This window comes from Phodopus roborovskii, unplaced genomic scaffold, assembly GCF_943737965.1.
Source record: "Phodopus roborovskii unplaced genomic scaffold, PHOROB, whole genome shotgun sequence".
NCBI classification, from domain to species: Eukaryota; Metazoa; Chordata; class Mammalia; order Rodentia; family Cricetidae; genus Phodopus; species Phodopus roborovskii.
In genome coordinates this window covers 20,479,813-20,502,030 of record NW_026126517.1, presented here as the reverse complement: position 1 = coordinate 20,502,030, position 22,218 = coordinate 20,479,813, and the positions used below count along the sequence as shown (strand labels likewise).

Sequence of the window (22,218 nt, the reverse complement as noted above, 5' to 3'; positions counted from 1 at the left end):
TGGTCGGGTGCATTAGGGTTGTGTACTTATTTTGGAACCAGAGGAAGGTCATTTTGGGTGAAGGTCAGAGCCCGAGTTTGCTGGGTATTGGTCCATCATCAGGTTGATTCCTGTCCTGTGGTATTTCTAGACTATTGATTTTAAGAGTTTCTGTCTATGAACTTAATTTTCATCCTGCTTCATGGTGATTTGTGAATCTGATCTCTTTTTATGTGACCTGCACAGTGTTTAATTATTAATTACCTAATTTTCCAGAATGTTGACACTACCAGTAAATCACTGGCTCTTGCTGGGGACAGTTTCCAGGAGCTGAAGGAAATGGGGAAAATCATGGGATCTGCTTCTAATTATTCTTTTTTACATTTCATTTTTTAGATGCTCTTGCATTTAAAGATGTAAACCCGAAGTCTGGTTTAGGCATGGCAGGTGGATCTTGTTTGTTAACCAGGGTTGCGTGGCCTTGTATATAGAATATGTTGCAGTAGTGTAATTCTCTGACACTTAAGAGTTCTTTTGAGTACTTTTCAGTGAAAGCAAGTTGGTTCCTTCAGCATGTTTGATTTCTCAATTTACTTATGACATTGTATGTTACTTCCAAATTTTAACTTGCTTTTTTTTTTTAAAAGTCAACCTTCAAATTGTTGCCATTAAAACAAAACAAAACCAAACCCAAATAATTGAAGCAGAAGGCCAGAAGTCTAGAAGTGCAACAGTAATGCTCCTGCAGAAAGCTGTTTAATTTCCTACTAAGAGAGTCTCACCCAATTGTGAGACTCGTTTGTTGATTTTTAAAGGGGCCAAATTCCATTATCATACCATAACAGCTCCTCCAGAGACAGAACTTCCTTTTCCTGTTGATGCTTTTTCAGTGTCACATGAGCATTCACCTAAAAGATGCCCTTAAATATTTAAACTACTTTTGTTTACCCTTTGTTTGTGTACTTTGCTAGGCAGGATTTCATTTTCAGTTTTCCTGCAAATACACTTTACATGTATGTAGAAGTAGTTGTTTTGTGTTTTTCTTCCTCCCCATCTTTATTCCTTCTCCTTTCATGGTGTTTGCTTCTGAGAAATCACTCACAGGTGTCCATATAATTGTTCTGCTGGTTCATTCGGTTCTGGTCCTGCCTATAGATAAGCAGACTTCCAGAAACTCATGTAGTCCTGGTTTTCATTAAGATGCTACGGAGTCTAATTTGTAGAAACAGAATTTAGAGTCACTGAATCATTGCACCCAAAAGTCACACAAAAGCACCCATGTAAGGGTTTTTTTTTTTTTTTTTTTTTAAACTACCTTTGCATCTCAGGGATTTTTGTTCTCTTTTTGATGTCTTGGAAATAAAACACTGAGATTTGGATCTTTTTTTATAACTTAATTCAGCATATGAACAATAAACACTCAGTTTTTAAAAAGATTTATTTTTGTAGTTTTACTTCTACATATGTGTCTTGTGTGTGGGTATGCATGTAACCTGAGTACAGGCACCCTCAGAGGCTAGAGTAGCTTTAGGATTCCCTGGGTAATTGTGAGCTGTCTACCTTGGGTGCTGGAGACCTAACTTGGATCCTCTGCTCTTAACTGCTGAGCCATCTCCCTAGCCCAATTATTGTTCTGTTTTTTTTTTTTTTTTTTTTTTTTTTTTGTGAGATAGGTTCTTGCTGTGTGTCTCTGGCTGTACTTGAAGCACAGCCTATAACCAAGTCAGTCAGTCCACCTGTCTCAGCTTCTAGAGTGCTGGGATTGAAGAGAGATGGATGGGCTACCTCCCTGTAGGGTTCTTGCTCTTAGATATTTATGTGACAACAGTGGATGCATATTCCACACATACACACACACATATATACATATATATGTACTTTTTTTTCTCTCCCCTCCCCCAGGTTTTCTCTAGGCAGCCCTGACTGTCAAGGAACTTTTCTCTTTAGAACAGGCTGGCTTTGAACGCATAGAGCTCTGCTTGTCTCTGTCTCCCAACATACTTAAGGGTGTGTTGTATCAGACAGAACACGGGGAGAAAAGTTGATGCTGGTGAAGGGAAGCAGTCTAAATATGTTAATGCTTTGTGGGGTTTAGGCCCAAGTATTATCTTTACTAGGTTGCTTTAGACAACTGAGCCATGTAAAATAAGATGATAGAAGATTTATTTCAAAACTGATTGAAACCCTGTTCTTGGCCAGACACTGGGGGTTGGCTTTTTTCTTCTTTCTTCAAAAAAGTAGTATGTGGTAACTACTGTTTTATTTTTCATTCTAAAATTATTCTGCAAATGTAAAGCAGCCCTTTCTCTTTAAGAGAGTAGTTCCTGGTTTGAATATATGTTGAGGTGAAATCTGGAAGTACTGGTTTAGTAATAAGTGTATGCCAGGGTACCTCAGCAAAGTTCCTCTTATAAAATGTAGCTTCCCCTCAGCCTTACATATGTCTTCTCTCACTGACTGCAGTTTACAGTGCCAGTGTAGCTTTTCAGAGACCCTTTCAAGTTTGAAGTACTGTATGTGGTATGGCTTTGTTCTGTAGAGAGCAGAGCCACCAGGCCAACTGTATGAGTTGGAGCTCTTTCATTGTGGTGCTTCTGACTACAGAGTCTGTCTGTCCTCAGTTGAAGTCAGACTAGCTGGTTTTTGGGCGTTGTTCTGTTTTGCAGTTTGTGGCAGGCGACACATGGCTGAACAAGATAAGAAGGGTTTTATTCTTGTGTTAGGGACATGCTGGGGCTGGGATGGAATTCAGCTATGTTTAGGCTCTGATTGGTCACTTTGGATACTCAGAACTCTGTTACATCCTGTTATTATTTTCCAGTTAAAGTCACACATTCATTTGTTCCCTTTTCCTTTTTTGTACCCCGACACCCACTGCCTTTTAAACCTTAAAACTTATTGTATGTTTATAAAGGCTGCTGTTTTTATGAAATGTATCTGAAAAGCTTTTTTTTTTCTTTTAATTAAATGTTTTATGGGCACTTTCTAGTCACTTGGCTTTGTAACTGCTCTGAAGTCAGAAGGCTAAAAAAGTGATAGAAATGTCTGATTGCCACCTTTCCATCTGTATCAGTTGCTGTATTCAGCCCTAAAATAGCCTAATAATTTTCAGTGCTCTTCTGGCTTGCTTCTATCCTTAGAGTGGAAGATACTGTGGTGATTGACATTTCATTTAAGAAGTAGAGGGGAGAGAATTTTATTTTCAATGGAGTGGGTGAATGATTTCAGGAGATTCTATAACAGCAAGTCCTAAGGGTGGTAAGGTTGGAAAATCAGCAGGGTCCTCCTTGGGATTCCTGGACTTTGTTCAGTCTAGGGCTTACAGATATTGCTGTTTTTGATGTGCAGATTGGCATAAGTTTTTGATATGTTGGAATTTACTTAGCACTGAATTTAGCTTTAAGGATAACTTTTAAGTTTTTAAAGTGAACATGGAGACCTACACCTTTACATTTATATATAAAGTATTCATATATAAAGCTGTCATTCATGTTTTTTTCTCTGCCAAAGTTGTATTATAGGTCTAATTAATAACAAAAACAAGCAATCTACTCCCGTAAGGTTGTGTGTTATTTTCAAGGTTGCATGAGTAATTATCTGTAAGATTTCATTATTTGTAACATTTTCTTATGAAATGAATCAATTTCGAATACAGACTTGAAATTGAGACTAAGGAGGATCATAGTGCCAGCTTTATATTTTTTTGTCTTTTCTAAGTTCAACATAAAGTCCTGAATAAGTCTGTAATATAGCACATGTGCTCCTACAGTTTTACCAGTTAACATGGAGAATCCAAAGTAACTTTTTAAGAATTCGGAGTTATAGACTTCCTTATTAAAATACATTGTGTTTGTATTTGTCTCATGAGTTGACAAGAGAAGCTTATTTGAAATCATTAAAAAGTGTGTTAGCCTGATGATACCATTTAATACATGGTGATTTCTGATTGTTAACATGTAGATCAGAGACACAGCAGGATATCTTAATGGTTCTGCACAGGTGATGGAGGGATTTTTATGCTGTGGCTGTCTGACAGTAGAAATGCTTCTTAGTGACTGGGGCTGTGGGTCAGTGGCAGTGCTGGGGTTCCTTCTCCAGGAAAGCAGGAGCAAGCAGGTTTTACTACGTAATTCTCTCCCAGAAATGGACTGGAATGTTTTCAGGAACTGGAGGCTTAGTTTTGTTAAAATTTAGCTCAGCTGTTAAAATTTAGATTTGATGATTTAATTAACATGTAGATAAGATCCCTTCTTTTATTTAGAGGTTTTCAGAATAGTCACAAACCCTTTTGTCTCCTTTTGAATAAAATATTCTTTCATATGCAGTGATACCCAATGTAGTATAATTCTTGTAAAACTGGGACAATCAGACATTTTCCCCCCCCAGTGTGGCTGATGGTCCTAAAGGCCTCATATGCCAGGTAGATTTCAGACTTTATAATCTGGATTCAAGATGTCCTTTTTGTTTTGTTTCTTTTTTTGTTTATTTGTTTTGTTTTGCTTTTTGAGACAGGGTTTCTCTGTGTAGCTTTGGAGCCTGTCCCTCTGTAGACCAGGCTGGCCTTGAACCAAGAGATCAACAACACTGCCTGGCTTTTTTTTTTTTTTTTTTTTTTTTTTTTAACCTTAAATTATTTTCATTTTACATATATTATTTTTTTTTCTGTTTACCATTGTTTAGTAGTTTTCTAACCACACCAAAAAAGAATAGGGTATTTTTTCTCACAGGATGCTTTCTTCCTGGTCTCTTATCTGTGCTAACTTTAAATATCTCTAGAGAATAAAGCTTTTGTCACTTCCTCAGGAGACTGAACAACAGGCTGATAGGATAGGTCTTGTAGTCAGGCAGCTTTTCCTGATCTTCAGCTCAAAATTTTCTTTTAAGTTGTCTTGGTAACTTGTGTCTTTTTGCTGTACTGGGCTAAATGATGCTTTTCTGCCATTTTGAGTTTTCATGCCTGTATTGGTTCACATGGTTTGCTGCTGCTTTCTTTCTAGCTCTCCTCTCCTTACTTATTCTTTGTTTAGCCAAGTTATGTTTTCTCTTGTTCCATTGTCTAAATGTCAGTCTGTCTCTGTTAATATTTTATTAGCTTTGCCTGATTTGCTATCCTACTACAATTCTTAGTTGGTCTCCTGGGACAAAATGTGATATTCTATATGAGTCATATTATAGAGAAGCAAGTTTCAACTTATTTTTACTGTGATTCTGAGTTCTTTGATTTTTTTTTTCCCTCCAGCATAGCACTAGCCCCCAAATTATATGTAGAGAGATTCTCAGGAGAAATGTAGGTAGATAGATAGATGTATGCATATATGTTTCTATAAACTTTACACTTGGGATTAAACCCAGAGCCTCAGACTTGCTGGGCAAACAGTTGGCTATATTTTCTGGCCCTATGTTTATTTTAGATAGCATTTAGAATGGGTATAAGAGATTGTAGCAACCAAATGAAACAAATATGCACAAATAACATAATTACCAAATCAGCTAATTAAATAATTACTCATGTTTTAGAAGACTTCTTTATAAGGTGATTCTTTTCAAATGTAGTTCCCCTAATACATCAAAAAGTAGAATATAGAAATACTGTTAGGAGCCTTTGCTGATTCAAATTAGTCAAAAGTGAAGACAGAGTAACACTAGGTCAATAAAGAGATGCAACTGTAGCTTTAAGGTAATCTGGTAAGAATCATCTGGAAATTGTTACTCTTCTAGTGATTTGTTTTACTTTGTTACTTAAATGTTACCTCCCTTATGTCTTCATATTAATTTTAAGAAATAGCTCTGTAAGTGCTTGCCTAGTAGTGATTTCCTGGTAGAATAGATTACTGTTAAAATTTGAATAATACTTTCTTATATCTGGAGAGATGGCTCAGGCTAGGAGTATGTACTGCCCTTGTAGAAGACCCAAGTTCAGTTCCTACCACCCACATCAGGAGGCTCTTAATAGACTGTAGGTCCAGCTCCAGGGGGATGATTTGCCCCTGGCTTTACAGGCACCTGCATTCGAGTGCCAGTATCCTGGAGTACACAAGTAATTAAAATATATAATTAAAAGTGAATCTCAGAAAACCATTCTTTGTATTTGTGAGAATTATTACTGACAAGATAGCAACAAAAGTGTATATTTCAATTACTGTAAGATATCTAAGATTACAGAACCCTTCAATGTTTTATTAGCAGACTTTCTTTTTTGATACTTAGTCGAATGTTATTTAAGTAGATATCCTTGATCTTTTTTGGGTTTTGCTAGTAAGGCTTGGAATTTGGAAAGTACCAGTTTTATGTTTTTGACTTAGAATGTCTGGAGTATCAAAGATAACCATGTGTGAAATGTTTGTATGATGCTCGTGGAGCTAACGCCTGGGATGGTGTATAGATTTTGATCTTGCAGAGTAGTATGTAATGGTGCTGAAGATCAGCTGTTCTCAAAGTGCATAAGCATGTGTTTTTGACTCTTAGTAGAAGAACCACATTATGGGTCCTGTATTAAACTGCCATTTAAACTGACATGCCTCAGTGCAGCTGAGAGTTCAGACTCATACCCTAAATGATTTTTAATGGGTTCAAATGCTGACTCGTGGCTTTTAAAGTCTTAGTCATGTGTCAGGCCTGGGTGATTTCCTTGTGTTTAGAGACAAGCAAATGTAATAGCCAGGAGAGGGAGGGGGATAGGGAGGGAGGGAGAGAGAGAAGGAGGGAGAGAGAGAGAGAGAGAGAGAGGAAGAGGAGGAGGAGGAGGAGGAGAAGAAGAAAGCCTTTTCTGGCTTGGGACTGTGAATAACAACCACATAGCAAGCAATTAGAAATATGATAGTGCACATGCCTCTAGTTCTAGCCCATGGAGGCTAAGGCAGGAGGATCTTGCATTCTAGACCAGCCTGGGCTGCATAGTGAGATTCTGTCTCAAAGAAAAAGAGTATTAGGAGGAAGGGAGGAAGGGAAATTGTCTTACACTCAGCTGACCACACTGCTTCTTATTTTGACATTGTAAAAGTATATTATAGTTATTAAAGATACTACTTTTAGGCTATAATATAGTATTAACTATAAACTTTTTCAGTTTGTATAATTAATATGTCAAAGAAGTCTTTTTAGACTTTCCATGGATTTACAAAATGTTCATTTTTGTATAAAATACAGAACATCTGAAGGCATTAACCCTGAAACGGTCACTTAATGCAGACAGTATCCACCAGTAGGGTAAAATGTCCCTAAATATGATGAAAATATAAAATATGATAAAAATATATGTAGCTCAAGTATGTTTTCATATAGATTTTAGATGGGTTATCTGTCTTGCCTCTGTTCAACACACATGCTGATCTGCTGTGGTTTGCCTATTGTCTCTCTGTGGTTTACTCAGAGGAAGTGGTTCTTGTGGGTGAAGGTCTGATTTTTCTTGGAGATTGTTGGTGGCATATGCACTGTCAGCGTATTTCCTGTTTTATTGACTGCTTGGGCCAGACTTCTCAGGGTGACTACTGCTGAAGGGGTATTTGAGTATTTTATGGTAGCAGGATAGCTGGTTACATTGTTGTGTAATATCCACTCAAGTGATGTGAGGGTTAAATTGATGTTTATAAAGGGCGTTGAGAGTCTAGGATGAAAAGTGCAGACATCGTTTCTAATCGTATATGCAGGGTATTGTAATGTTCTGATATTGTTTAGCTGTAGTAAAAAGATGGCCATATAGTATTATTTTGTGGAACTTGATCACCACAAGAATCATGGTTACAGTTTTTTCTTTCTGGGACTGGGGAAATGGCTTAGTTGGTAAAGTACCTATTATGTAATTGTGAGGACCTGAGTGTGGACCAATAGCACTGATGTACTGATGTAAGAGCAGTGGTAGTGAACCTTTAATCCCAGCACACGGGAGGCAGAGGCAGGTGGATCTCTGTGAGTTCAAGACCAGCCTGGCCTACAAGAGCTAGTTCCAGGACAGTCTCCAAAGCTACACAGAAAAACCAAAACCAAAAAAAAAAAAAAAAGAGCTGAGGGGCACAGTGGGAGTCTGTGAGCCCTCCCCCACCCCACTGGAGAGGGGTGGAGACAAGCAGATGTTGTAGTTCATTTGTCAGCCACCTAGTCAATGACTGCATTCCAGTTCAGTAGCAGATCTAGTCTCTGTCCTGCAAGATAGCAATAGTGGGTAAAGGTGCTTGCCAACAACCCTGGGACCCACATGATGAGTACTGAATACCAAGAGTTGTCCACCAGTCTCCGAATCAGTGCCAATGCACTCATGATGACACACCAATGCTGTGACACTCATGCCCCCCCTTCAAGTGTGTGACACTTCATGCATGCATACACACACAATAATAGCAAACACACACACAATAATAATAAATGTGAAATTAAAAACGTTAGAGACTTTGTCTCAAAAACATAAGGTGGAAAGCAACAAAGATATCAAAAATTGACTTCTGATCTCTTCATGCCTAAGCAGCCACATGCTCACATGTATGTACCCACATAAATACCACCCATGCAAAGAATTTTCCCTTTCAGCTCGCTTTCTTATAAAGAGAATATTTTTTAAAAATGTTCATTGGCATTTTACCATGGGTGTTGGGTCCCCTGGAACTGGAATTACAGGCAGTTGTGAGTTGTCATGTGGGTGCTGGGAATTGAATTTAGGTCCTCTGGAAGAGCAGCTTGTTAACCACTGAGCTATCTCTCCAGCTCCTAAAGATGGTATTTTAGTATATACATCTGCTCTATGTAGATCAGGCTGACACTGAACCCACTGAGATCTACCTGTCTCAGGGATTAAAGGCTTGTTCCACCACTCCTGGCCTTTACATGGGAAGACATAAAGAATCTGTAGACACTTAGAATAGCTGCTTCATCCATTTAACTGAAATACTAAAATAATGAAACAGAGAGAATTTCCTTTTGATCAGTAGCTTCATCATTCATATGCAAACTATTTACTTTCCTGAAACCTAAAAGTGATCAAACTGATAGAATGAAATGTTATATTTTATTTTTTTTCTTTTAGTCCATGACATTTAAAAAACTAACAATATGTGGATGGTTGTGAGCCCCCTTGGAGGTCCTGGGAATTGAACCCTGGTCCTCTGGAAGAACAGCCAGTGTTTTTAATCATTGAGCCACTTTTCCAGCCCCCAAAAGAAACAGTTTTTGGGGTGAGGAACGTTTCTTTATATTTAAATTTAAATCTAATTGTCAGCCCTACAGACCAGAAAGATATATGTTCAATTTTAAGTGCTGGATGCTAGCTTTGCTATATTCTTGGTATGGAAAAACACAAGGAAGAAACAAATGGCCCAAGTAACTCAGCTGGGTGCTGATGCTCAGATCCAGAATGTGCACATGTGAGTGTGAGTGTACACACACACATACACACATGGTATCAATACCAAGAGAGAATGAACATTATGAATTTATACCATAAAGTAACCTTTCCTGCTCTTTTCCTCAGCTTCCATATCTCCATTGGTTCACACACACACTACTCAGAAGTAACAATGTTTAAAACTGTTCCTGTTTTGGAGACAAGGTCTTGCTATGTGTAGTTTACAGTAATATTGAATTCAAAATCCTATCATCTCTGCCTACTGAGTGCTGTAGGTACTCCTTGCTTTCAAAAATACAACCACCTATCATTTTAAGATTCTATGCATCTGTCCCAAAGTGGTAGCTGTCATCTGCAAACTTTTGCAGGTTAAATTTCAGTATTACAGTGTAAGGTGTGGAATGGCTGCACCATTATTTCCTGAGTCTTATTTTGGAACCTGGCAGAAGGAATGTCCCCATCTGAAATTCCATGATTACTGTGGCAGAGGCAAAGAACAAGGACATTGATAGAAGTGTATGCTGCCTCTTTTGTTTGTTTTTTGAAACAGGGTTTCTCCATTTCACACTGGTTGTCCTGAAACTCAGTTGGTAGACCAGGCTAGTCTCAAACATCAGAGATCCACTTGCCTCTGCCTCCTGAGATTAAAGGTATGTGCCACTCACTATCCTGGGCCACATGTGATGAGTCTTAAAGCTTTTGTTCATTAGCTCCTAGGACATATGCTAGAAGGAGGTAAAGTTCATTGTCAATGGGATAGGAATGCAGTCTCTCCTACAGGTGGCATTGTAAGCCATGGATTACTGGTAAGGCTGTATACTACTTCTAAGGCAGGAATGTGGAGGCTGAATAAGTAGGAACAATACTCAGTCTACCACAGGAGTTGCTCAGTAAATGCTTATCATATAGGCTGTTTTAGAGTATGTGAGAGGTTTATTTCCATACAGAAGTACGGAGAGTGTTATGTTGAGCCTCCATGTTCCTGTCATTAGCTGCAACAGTGATCAGTGCATGGCTGTCTTGGTTCATCTATTTCCCTTGCTTCTCCTCAAGAGATTACAGTGAAGCTTCTGGATATCCTGATATCACAGTATCTCACTGAGACTCTGTTTAGTTTGGATCATGACCTCTTTCTTCTATTATATCCTTACCACCTAGTAGTTTGAGACAGTGGTACTGAGAACTGTAGAGCACTGTCAGTTGGAAAGGATGCTCATGGAGTGTGTAGAGTTTGACAGCCAGATCTTGTTTTGATTTCATGGAGGAGGCTTACAACATGATCTACTTTCTCTACTTCTTTACTTAACTTTAGTGGTGTGTGTGTGTGTGTGTGTGTGTGTGTGTGTGTGTGTGTGTGTGTGTGTGTAACAGAAGCAGATAATTAACCTCTGGAAAGAAATAACATTGCAACAGATTTGATTTGCAGGAGGTTTCATTTCTCACTGAGCTTCTGTTGGAATGATGCCAACTGAAAGGATTCCCAGCTCTTAATGGCGCCAAGTCTTCTGGGAGCTCACAGTCAGTGATGTTATTTAATGTGGAGAACAGCATCCTGTGTTCACCTATACTGTCAGTTGTTCAGAGATCATCATGATGATAACATAGTAAGAGTAAAGGGAGTCTGATTTTAGTTTAGAAATCAATGCCACTTGTAGCTGCTCAGACAAATGAATCTAAGGCCCTTCAAGCCTCCATTATGATTCAGGATGTCAGTGCAGGCAATATGTTATTTCTCTGGTGTAGGGAGTAAGAGACATATGTTATACATGAAGGAGTATTCAGTTCTTGGGGAACAGTGGGGAAAAACTCAAAGAGAGAATCCCTTTTTAAAGTGTTGCCAGCAAAGAATTTACATTGTTTAGTGAGCAATTAAGTTAATATATATGATGGAAGTATTTTAGTATAATACCATTATTGAAATAATTTTAACTGGCTTCTTATTTCTGTAGACCCTTAGGTATTGAAATAGCTCTTGGTTCCTTTAATTGTTGTTAATCTAATTTCAGAGTCCATGTAGGAACTACAAATGGCTTTTGTTGGCTTAAATAAAATTATTTAAATTTGGGTTTTTTCTTGCTATTGAGTTGGTTCTGGTTGCTCAGAGCAACATACTCTATTTAAAATATAAATGAGTAAATTTTATCCATAGTGAATAACTCTTTGATGTGCCATTCTTATTATTTGTAGTGTTGTTTCACAATAGAAAACACTAGTTTTCAGAGATAATAGTTGTTCCGTCCTTGTCAGGACAATAGTACTTTGGTTGCATTTTAGTTGCATATGCTGTTGCCAATTTAGAAAGGGTTTGTGGTTTCTTGTGACTGTATTTACCTAGCAATTCTACCTGCTTAGAATTCTTGAGTCCGTGTTTGACAGTAAAGAGGCTCTGTTGCCTGGATGGGAATAGCAGAGAAAAGTTCTCCTCAGGGTTGTTCAGTGCAATTGTGTGGGAACGGTGAGCTTCTAAGAATAGGAATAAGTCTATTAAATGTGAGGAATAGTAATCATATCTTCTTCCTCTCTTCCTCCTCCATCCCTCTTCTTTTTTCTTCTTGTGGTTTTCTTGTTTTTGTTTTGTGTTTTGATTTTAAAGACACCATTTCTCTGTGTAGCCCTGGCTGTCCTGGAAGTCACTCCATAGACCAGGCAGTCCTCAGCCTCAGGAATGTGCCTCCCAAGTGCTGGGATCAAAGGCATGCACCACCACACTCAGTATCTTTTTCTGTTTGTTTGTTTAAAAGTAGCTTTTGAAAGAATAGTTATCTCAGCCCTGAATTTAATGTGTGTATGTATTTATTTTTACTTTTGCCTATGTTAGAGGATCAGTAGTAGAAAACTGAGTGATGTTGATATTAGAAGAATCTTAAGTTTTGGTGTGTTAGGATTGTTTTTGTACTAGTCAGGAGACCTTGGGCAAATTTACATTGTTGAATAGCATCTGTAAAAGTGGTACTGAAAAGGTAGGTGTGATGATTCTCACCTATAATACCAGCACTCAGGAAGCAGAAGAATTGGTACAAATTTTCAACCAATCCAACCAGCCTGGGCTGGGTAAGTTTAGTCCATCTTGTGAGTGGACTTAGTGAGAAGAGACAGAGACAGATTGACTTCTTGAGATACACTGTGAAGATTATAAGAGAATATATTTGAGTCCTAGTGTATTGACCTGGGCAGGTAACACATGTCTTTAATTCCAGCACTTTGGAGGCAGAGGCAAGTGGATGGATGACTGTGAGTTCAAGGCTAAACTAGTCTACTAGTGAGTTCCACTATGTAGAGATATTGTGTCTCAACAAACAAAAAGAAGAAAAAGTGCTAGTGTATAGAGCAAGAGGCCAATAAGTTAATTACTGTGACTCTAAAAAATTTAATTTACTTATATGTATGAGTCCTTTGCATGCCAGAAGAGGGCATTGGATCCTATTATAGATGGTTGTGAGCCACCGTGTAGTTGCTGGGATATTGAACTCAGGGCCTCTGGAAGAGCAGCCAGAGCTCTGAACCACTGAGCTGTTATCTCCAGTTCCAGCCATCTCTCCAGCTCCTTGACTATGACTCTTAAACCTTAGAAATAGCTGTTTTCCTAAACTTTTTTTTTAATGCTTGTAAAATGATTTTGAATTTATACATATTTTCAGCTGTTTTCCTTTGTTAAATAATATTTTCAATTTTATATCTAAAAATTTAAATTTATAATTTGAATTATGAAAGTTATCTATAATAATGATATTTATTGATTCATGCTGGCTTGGCCTCCTGGGCTCATCCTCTCAGGTCCAGGCATGTACCTGGCTCAAGACGTAATTTTTATTTGGGGGAAGTAGTATAAAGTGATAATGATTAAATTGATTTTACTTTCCATGTTAACACGGTTACTTCCTATTTCACATTTTTTTTTTGTTTTATTCTTTATTTTTCACTCTTACCACATGTGCCTGCATTACCTAGTCTTTAGAGGAAATGAAATAGTATCAGTATAGGTGAAGACTGTGGCTTTGCTTTTGGATTTCTGAGATGGGGGTCTCAGTCTGCAGTTCAGTCTTAAGATTGCAGGTCACACCTAACACATTTAGGATTCTTGACATTTGCTGTTGGTACTTTGACTGGTGTTTTGAGAGACAGGATCTTGCTGTATAGTCCTGGCTGGTCTAGAATTTGATATGTAGACTAGGTTATCCTAGAAAAAGTCAATAATTCTTTGTCTTCTAAAGGCTGGGATTATAGATGTGCACTGCCATTTCCTCCTCCTCCTCCTGCTGCTGCTGCTGCTGCTTTTCCTCCTCCTCCTTTCTTCTCCCAATCCTTGTTTGTAAATAATTTTCTGTCACAATCATTCTTAAGTTCTTTTAATGTTTATAATCTGTTTGATACATTTTTTGGGGGGGGTGTTAGAAGAGAAGAAAACAATAAGAAAGAACTCCACAGTTTATTATAATGAATATGTAAGGTAGAAAAAAAAAGCAGCAAATTCTTTTTAATAGAAGATGTTTGCTTGTTCTTTTATTTTCCTTTTTGAAACAGAGTCTCAGTGTCATCATTGTGACCTTGAACTGTAGATCCTCTGCCTTTGGAGAGCTGGGATTGAAGGAACGTGCTCACCAGCTTTGCTGGTGATAAAACCTTTGTGATGCATAAGTAATAGAAGCAAATTGGGATTCCCTCCTGGCTTTTTCTTAGAAAGAATATACAAATTATGTCTTGTTAACATAGTTATTGCCCCCCCAATTGTTTATATTTTATTAACTACACAAAATTGTTTTTTAAATAAAATGTGTTTATGTATTAAAAACAAAGCTGTTTGAAAAACAGAAGCCCCTAAATGAAGTCCTTTACTGAATAAGTAAAAAGTTCTAAGTAAAGAGTACCTACAGAATTTTACTAGATCTAAAATTTATAAGATAGCATGGAGAAAGCAGTATCCTTGAAAGCCCTTAGGGGGAGATCTGCAGACATATCTGCCTGCAGGGTTCTGCGAAGCTGTTTTTTTCCTGTGCTTACAACCCCTTTATGGGGTAAAGGTCTGTTAATTTTGCCTAAATATTTGCCATCTCTCATTTTACCTACCATTGCTTCTTCACACTGTAAGCAACAAGAAGAACTTTGCTTATCCAACTGGGAAAATTTACTGTTATCAATATTGACAAGCTGGAGAGTATTCTGTTGTCCTCAAGGGCTGATGAAGTTAAATAGTCAAATTGGAGGGCTGGTGGCTATAACTCAGTTGTAGAGCTTGACTATTGCTTAGCATGGGCAAGACCTTAGATTCAGTCCCCAGAACAAAACAAAACAAAAATTCAAATAGGAAAATAACAAGGGTAAACTGCATGATCCCTAGAGCCATAAACTTTCATTCTTTAGTACAGTAAATATACAAGACAAACTTGGCTGCTTAAATTAATTAAAACTAAATAAAATGGAAAATTTGGTTTCTTGGTCACAGTAACCACATTTTTAGTGTACAGTAACCCACATGTAGCCATTGTATTATTTGTCATTGTTATAGGGCATTTTATTAGTGTAAAAAGTATAGTTTTTAATGGTACTAGAAATTGTATCTATTGTTTCACACATGTTAGGCAAACACCCTAGCTCTCTTTTAACTTGAAGAAAAAATTTGAGACAGAGTTTCTGTAGTCCAAGTTGGCCCAGAACTTGAGGCATCCCTTTTGCCTTAACATCCCAGGTGTTGGGATTACATGCATTAGCTAATACACTCAATTTCTTTTTATTTTACTTACTTTTGAGTATTTTCACATTTGTTTTTTAATTATGTGTTTGTATGTGTCTCTGTTGGGGTTTGTGAACATGAGTACAGTGCCCGTGAAGACCAGAAGAGAGCATTGGATTTATTTCACCTACAACTGGAGTTTTGTAGGAAGTTGTGAGTCATTTAACATCACTTCTGGGAACCAAACTCAGGTTCTCTGCAAGAGCAGTGCTCTTAATTGCTGAAACATCTCTCCAGACCTTTTCAGTTTTGAGACAGGCAGGCCTTAAACTGTGATCTCTTTTTGCTTCTGGCTCCCATGAGTATTTGGGATTATAGGGCTGTGCTACCATGCTTGTCTTGCCAAAAAAAAAAAAAAAAAAAAAAAAAAAAAATATTGTTTGGATAGAGTTACCAAATATTATCTCATACAATTATGATCAGAAATATGGGAGTCATTTAGCTGAGTGGTTCTGGTTCAAGATTCCTCATGAGGTTGTAGTCAAACTGTCTGCCCCTTGAAGCAGAGGCATCAGGTATCTGAAGACTTGGCTGGAGCCAGTTGGTCTACTTCTGAGATTGTTCACTTCCACTGGGCAAGAGACCGATGATTATTAATTAATAGGAGACGCTGGTTCCTTTCCATGTGTGGAACCTCTTTAGGAACACTTAAATTGTCTGCCTTGCTTGATGAGAGAGCAGGGTGGAAGCTGCAGTGAGCTTTTGAGTTGAGCTCAGAAGTTACACTGTCATTTGTAAGCTACTCTATTGGTTCATGGGTCAGCTTTGTTCATCTGGCAGGAATTGTTCAAGGGCATTGGCACCGGGAGCTCAAGATTCAGTTGGGGTCATTTTGGAGGCTGCCTACCACAGAAACTTAGGATTTAAGGTATTTAGAAAGTTATATTTGTAAATTTTGATGGTAGTAAGAACCAAGAATCCCAACTTCCAGGCTTATGGTTGGAAAGATTAATATAGTTAATGGTCTACCTTGGTCTGTGGTTAAATACTACCAAAAATTGGGCAGTTTGATAAAAGGGCCATTGAAAGTAATCTTTATACTTTATTCATATTTCATAGTTCTAGTTTTACATTCATCTCCATTTTGTTTTGTCCACAGAATACTTATAATTGTCAAGATAATTTAAGTTGTTCACATGAGTAGATGAATTTGTCAAGATAAAATTATTTGCAAAACTTGTCTTAGTCATACATATGATCTTGCAAATCAAAGACTTCTCCCAGAAATATTTGAAATTCTTCCTGAAGCTGGAATGGATGTGTGAAGAGTTTTCCATTCTTTCTGCCAGACTTTGTATGTAGCTCTCATTTTGAAGTTAGATAATGAATACTTTTAGAAGCCACCCCCTCCATCTCCCCGTTCCCCCCATTTAGAGACAGAATATCGTATACTCTAAGCTGTCTGCCTCTAACTTTCCATCCTCCTGCCTCCTCTCCCTCCTAAGTGCTAGAATTATAGATGTGGTCTACCATACCCAACTTTTTTTTTTTGTTTGTTTGTTTGCTTTTTATTTTAAGTACACATGAAGAGTTTAGAGGATAACTCAAAGGAGTGGGTTCTGGGGTTCAGTCTCAGGTCCCAGGCTTAGTGGAAAATGTCTCTACTGGCTGGGTCATCTAGCTGGCCTATGCCCAGCCCTTTCATAAGATTTTTAATAAGCTGTAATGGCATTCTCTCTCTCTCTCTCTCTCTCTCTCTCTCTCTCTCTCTCTCTCTCTCTCTCTCTCTCTCTCACTCACACTCACACACACACACACACCAACTAAAATAAACATTGTGCAAGTATTGAGAAAAGACATTATACTTGAAGTTAAAAGTCTTAGGATACCTATAGGTGGTGGGGTGTATTTTAGGAGCTATTTAGAGGTAACATAATAATAAATATATGTAGTCACTTAGGGTTTCATGGAGTCTTAAAACTTTAGCAGAAGTAGCCAATTTAAGGAGGAAGAGGTGCAGTAGCTAAGATAGCTAATGAATTTAGTGGATTTATGATGTTCTGTAGATGAGGACTTTACCTATAATAAGTGAAGTGTTCATGTATTAGGCAATTTTATAGTCTATCTGGAGACTACTACCATTTGAGTGGTGTAATCCTAATCTTGTACTTATATTGGGATTATTTTAAATATTATGAAAACATGAGATTTAATTCAAGTATATCTATGAAAAAATTTATGATTTGGAAATGAAAAAATGCTGTCAAGTTGGATGGGGATAAAAATAGCTATAAATTATTTGTGGAAAGATGTATTGTATATTTTTATGCATATCCTGTTTCTTGTTCCACTGTAAGTAAATTGAATTGGAAATTAGCCTTGATGTATTTGGTATAGCTTATATGAGAAAGATAACAGTCAAGTGAAATAGTGTTTAATATCTCTACAAGTGACTTTCAATAGCTTTCTGATTTGACAGATCTTTTCCATTAAATAACCAACTACTGATACCAGTGATGGGCTAAGACAGGCTTTGTTGTGTGGCTAGAGAAACATCATAACTTCAGGAGATATGAAAAGAAAGAAGTATGAAATGTACCCTCTGTGAGGTAATGACCAGGTTGTAGTTGTGTTGAATTAATGTTACTGTCTCAAAAATAGTAACTTGGCTTTTGTTGCAAGTGTTTTCAAATATAATTCTGTTCAGTGTTACTTCCCTTTTTTGGCAAATATTACTGTGTTTTTCCTATTTATAATAGTGAAGTAAAGTTTCTTTTGGAAATGATGACAATGTTAAAGGAAAGCATTAAGTACCCAATGGTTCAAGGCTCTGTGCTGTGGCAAATCATTGGGTCTATATAGACATCAAGTTGGTCTGCCTCTTCTCCAGTAGAGACCCCAGACTAGGTTTAGAAGGTGATTAACAGAAGGGATTTGAAAGCTCGGAGGACTGTTCTGGGTAGAGGATTCTTAGAATTTAATTTTTCCAGATTTATTGGGTTTGATTATCTTTACTTTTCTCAGTAATTGGAAGATGTAAGTACTGAATTAGATGAGTGAATGGACAGATGAAACCAAGTAAGAGGTTCATGAGCATAAGGGCAGATTGGACACCTGGCAAAAAAATTGAGAATTCCCAAGGCCATGTTGTAATGGGAATGTTATTTTGTTTTGTTGTTGTTTATTACTATAGCAATTTATTTATTTATTTATTTATTTATTTATTTATTTATTTATTTATTTATTTTTGAGACTGGGTTTCTCTGTGTAGCCCTGGCTGTCCTGGAACTCACTCTGTAGACCAGGCTGGCCTCAGACTCACAGAGATCTGCCTGCCTCTGCCTCCTAATTGCTGGGATTAAAGGTGTGAGCCACCATGTCTGGTTTGAAGCTGATTCTTAATTCAAAGGGAGACTTGGGGTAGTGTTTCTCGTCTGAATTAAATGAGGAATCTAGAACATTCTAGATAAGTTTTAACATTACATAAAATGATTTGGTAGTATAGCTTAGAATCCTAAGAAATGTTTACATGTTTTGATCTAGTAATGCCAGTTTGGGGATATTATCTCAAGACACGAAGGAAATAAAGCCTATAAAATATTAACAAAAAAATCAAGGATGGTATTGTTGGCACTGGTGGCAAAGAGAAGTTTAAATTTAATTTCTGGTACTGGAATTTAAATCTGGTACCTCTGAAGAGGTGGACTTGGACACTGATGGCAAAGAGCTCCAGGAAAGAGGTGATAACAAATTATTGCCTGTCATTTGATTCTCAAGCTTCAAAAAGGAACAAATGACCCAAGGGTTCCATTGTGGAAAGGAGAAGAAAATGGATCCGGAGTCCAAAGGATAGAGAGTTGGAGAATAGCTTGGTTAACATGGTGAGCTCCATGTTAGCACAAGTTACAAGACTGAGACTCTGCCTCTAAAATAAATGAATAAAGAAACAAGTAAGTAAATAAATAAAATGCTGGGGTCATTCAGGAGATAGAAGAACAGGAGTACTGCTATATAGCAGTCATCCTCTGCTATATAGCAAGTGTGAGACCAGCCTGAGCTTCCTGTACTTTTACCCCCTCAGTGCTGTGGGTGGGACATAGGACACTGTGCAAGTACTCCACTGCTGTACTTTATCCCCAGCCCTTGTTTTCCAAGTCTTGTTATGCAGCCAGCCTTAAACACAATATGTAAGCCAGGCTCAGCTCTATCATCCTGCTTTAGCTTACAACGTGAGATGCCTGACTACAGGACTTTGTACTTGGCTTACTTCATCCCAATGATGTTTCTCTAGAGCAAGTATTTAACATTTATGAGGTTTTGTAACCTGCTCAATATTAGTGTGTCATCTTTTGACACCCTTATCTATACGAAACCCATGTTTTTTTCTTGCATATATATTCCCTCTTTAGAAACTATAAGTAGATGTCATCTGCATCTGCAGTAAAATGGCTACTGACTGCTTGGCAGGGTAAATGCTTTGGAGTCTAGCTCACTGTGTTGGCAGCAGCATCTGAGTGACATGCACATAGTAGGGTGCACACGATATCATTAGTTATAAGAGAGCTACATGGTGTAAGTTTTAGGGAGTTGAGTCTGGGACATTAATGCATGCCATTTAAGCATTAATTGGAATGATGCAAAAAGCTTTCTAAAGTATATACAAGTATTGAACTCCAGCTAATTCTACCACCTTAAATATGGGAAGCTCCCTCGTTACTGTGACTCAGTGGCTTTCAATTTGGCAGCAATATATAGTTTTAAAATTTTCCTTTTCCCTTTGTTTTACTTCACTATGAAATACTGTAAATATAAGATCAATAAAGAACATAGAATGAACACATACTTACTGCCTAACACCATCCTTTTGGGTAGGGAAGGTGAAAAAGTAAAAAAAATTTGGTTACTTCAACCATATAAGTATAATAAAATGTTTTTCTTCAGCACAGTGTCTGCTCTCAATTTACTTCTATTTCAACCAGCAATTGTGACTCTCACAGTTACTGGCCTGTTTCTCTGATGGTGACCTTGCCTCTGAGGCTGCAGCCTGGTAGGAATTCTGTTTCCACTGGCACTGGCTCTGTCCCTGCCAATAAAGGTAGCTTTAACTAAGTCTGTATTGATCTATTTATAAATAAGACTCAGGAGTCAAAGGCTGGGGTGAAAACCTACTAGCTCAGAGAAGTTGAGTAGCACCTACTAACCTTCTCTTCTTTTGGGTGTCTCCCAAAGACTATCCTTCTATTCCACAGAACAAAAATGTCACACCACTCCAAATCCCTCCCTATTCCTTGTGGTTCATATCTCTCTTCCAGATGCCCTCTCATCCTTTATGATTACTTTCTGCTAACTAGTTACCAACTTAGCCTCCTGACCCAAGATTAATTTTATTTAATTAATGCAAGTGCAAACTTGGGGTTCACAGTGTGATCAGATATCCTCCCAACATTTCCCCCTTTTTGTCTAAATAAATAGGAAAGGTTTTAACTCTACCACAGTAAAACACCATACAAAAAGAACAATTATCAGATATTGTCTAAATAAAAAGGAAAGTTTTAACACTAACAGTAAAACTATATACAATAAGAACAATTATCAAGTAAGGATTATATTCACAATGTCCAGTCCATTTGTATTTGGCAAATTCAGAGAAACTATTATCTATCCTATCTTGCATTCCCAACCCAATACTATCTTTTTAGACCTCCAAAATTTTTTTCTTAGATGAACAATTTAAACTTTTATGGCTCTCAACCTTATACACTTTATACCTCTTTTGTGAGTTTTCTGAATTTGGTAACAAAGAAAACTATAACTATCTATTTTTTAACCTCATCAGAAACCAGAAAAGGTTATAATATTACCTGAGTAAACAGGAAGTGCAGAGTAAACAACTTCTAAAATTATTGAAATGACAGAAGCAGTTGGCTGCCTGGACAGTTACCCAAGGTTCCTCTGCAACTTTGAGGCATCCATTTTCTGCCTATAGACCCAGAATATCTGACAGACTTTTCTGTGAAGCAGGAAGTTTGAAGGACTGTCTTATCTTGTCCTGGGAAAGTTTGGCAGTCACCTTCTGTTTTGTTTTTCTTGTCCAATTTGGACAGCATATTGTAGGCAATTGAGGCAAGGGAAGTTTCTTGCCCAGTGGCTAACTTTTCCACAACAAAAAGCAAACCCCATATGGAAGTTCTTTGATCCCACCATCCTTTTTGAAGTAAATTGGTGCTGCCAGGAGCAGACCTGTCCTACTGTCATGAAAAGCCTTAGGTTACTGAAACATCTTAAATGCCATATTCTGTAGATTTCTGAAGTGTTTGAAGACCATCTATCTACCTAAAACATATCTCTGTTTAACCTTAAAACATACCTAACTTAACTATAACTTTGATTATAGTAGTAACCTGTATTTCTTAATTATACATTGCATTTTAAAATGAACTGCATAGATACAGCAGATCTCAGAGAGGTTAAAGGACCACAATCTATTAAGTATATCCAGAGTACACAAACTTAATTCCTAGTTACCTGCTTCAGACTCAACGCCAAAATCATGTACAGGATGCTAGATGAAATCTATTTCTAGAATTAGTACCCTATATAGCCATTAATATCATGAAAAATACACACACACACACACACACACACACACACACACACACACATACATCATAAATTTATAGATAATCTATCTTAGGAAAAGTTTTAAAGCATTAAAATAAAATCAAAGGATTATGAAGATTAATGACAATAGAATAGTTCCATAATTTTGATTTTCTTCTGTTCCATATCTGGTGGCTCTTTTGACATTAGACATTTGGATTTTCCTTTAATAAGCATGCTTGGGTTTAGAGAGGGAGAGAGCCATGTTCCAGATTTAGTTTTTGTTTGTTTATTTCTTCCAGACAGGGTTTCTCTGTGTAGCCCTTGCTTTTTGGAACTCACTTTGTAGATCAGGCTGGCCTTGAACTCAGAGATCCACCTGCCTCTGCCTCCTGAGTACTGGGATTAAAAGTGTACACCACCCCTGCCTGGCTTTCAGCAAGTTGGGACCACAAAAAGACCATTTGCCTTTTATATTTGTAGAGAACAGCAGTAACAAATATTTGGAAAGGTTTATGGAATTTCAATCTGTTGTAAATGTGCTATACTATTAGGCCAGTTTTACTCTTTTTCTTGGAACATTTTTCTGTGGGTGATTTGTCTTTCAGTGATTCATTTATCCAGTAGTCTTCAGATTCCT

At 37.5% G+C, this 22,218-nt stretch overlaps 1 protein-coding gene across 4 annotated transcripts in view; it reads left to right on the top strand.

The window, feature by feature from the left end:
- The window catches only part of Arhgef12 (Rho guanine nucleotide exchange factor 12), a 126,920-nt gene that overhangs the window by 1,031 nt on the left and 103,671 nt on the right, over positions 1 to 22,218 (top strand). The window lies entirely within an intron of this gene.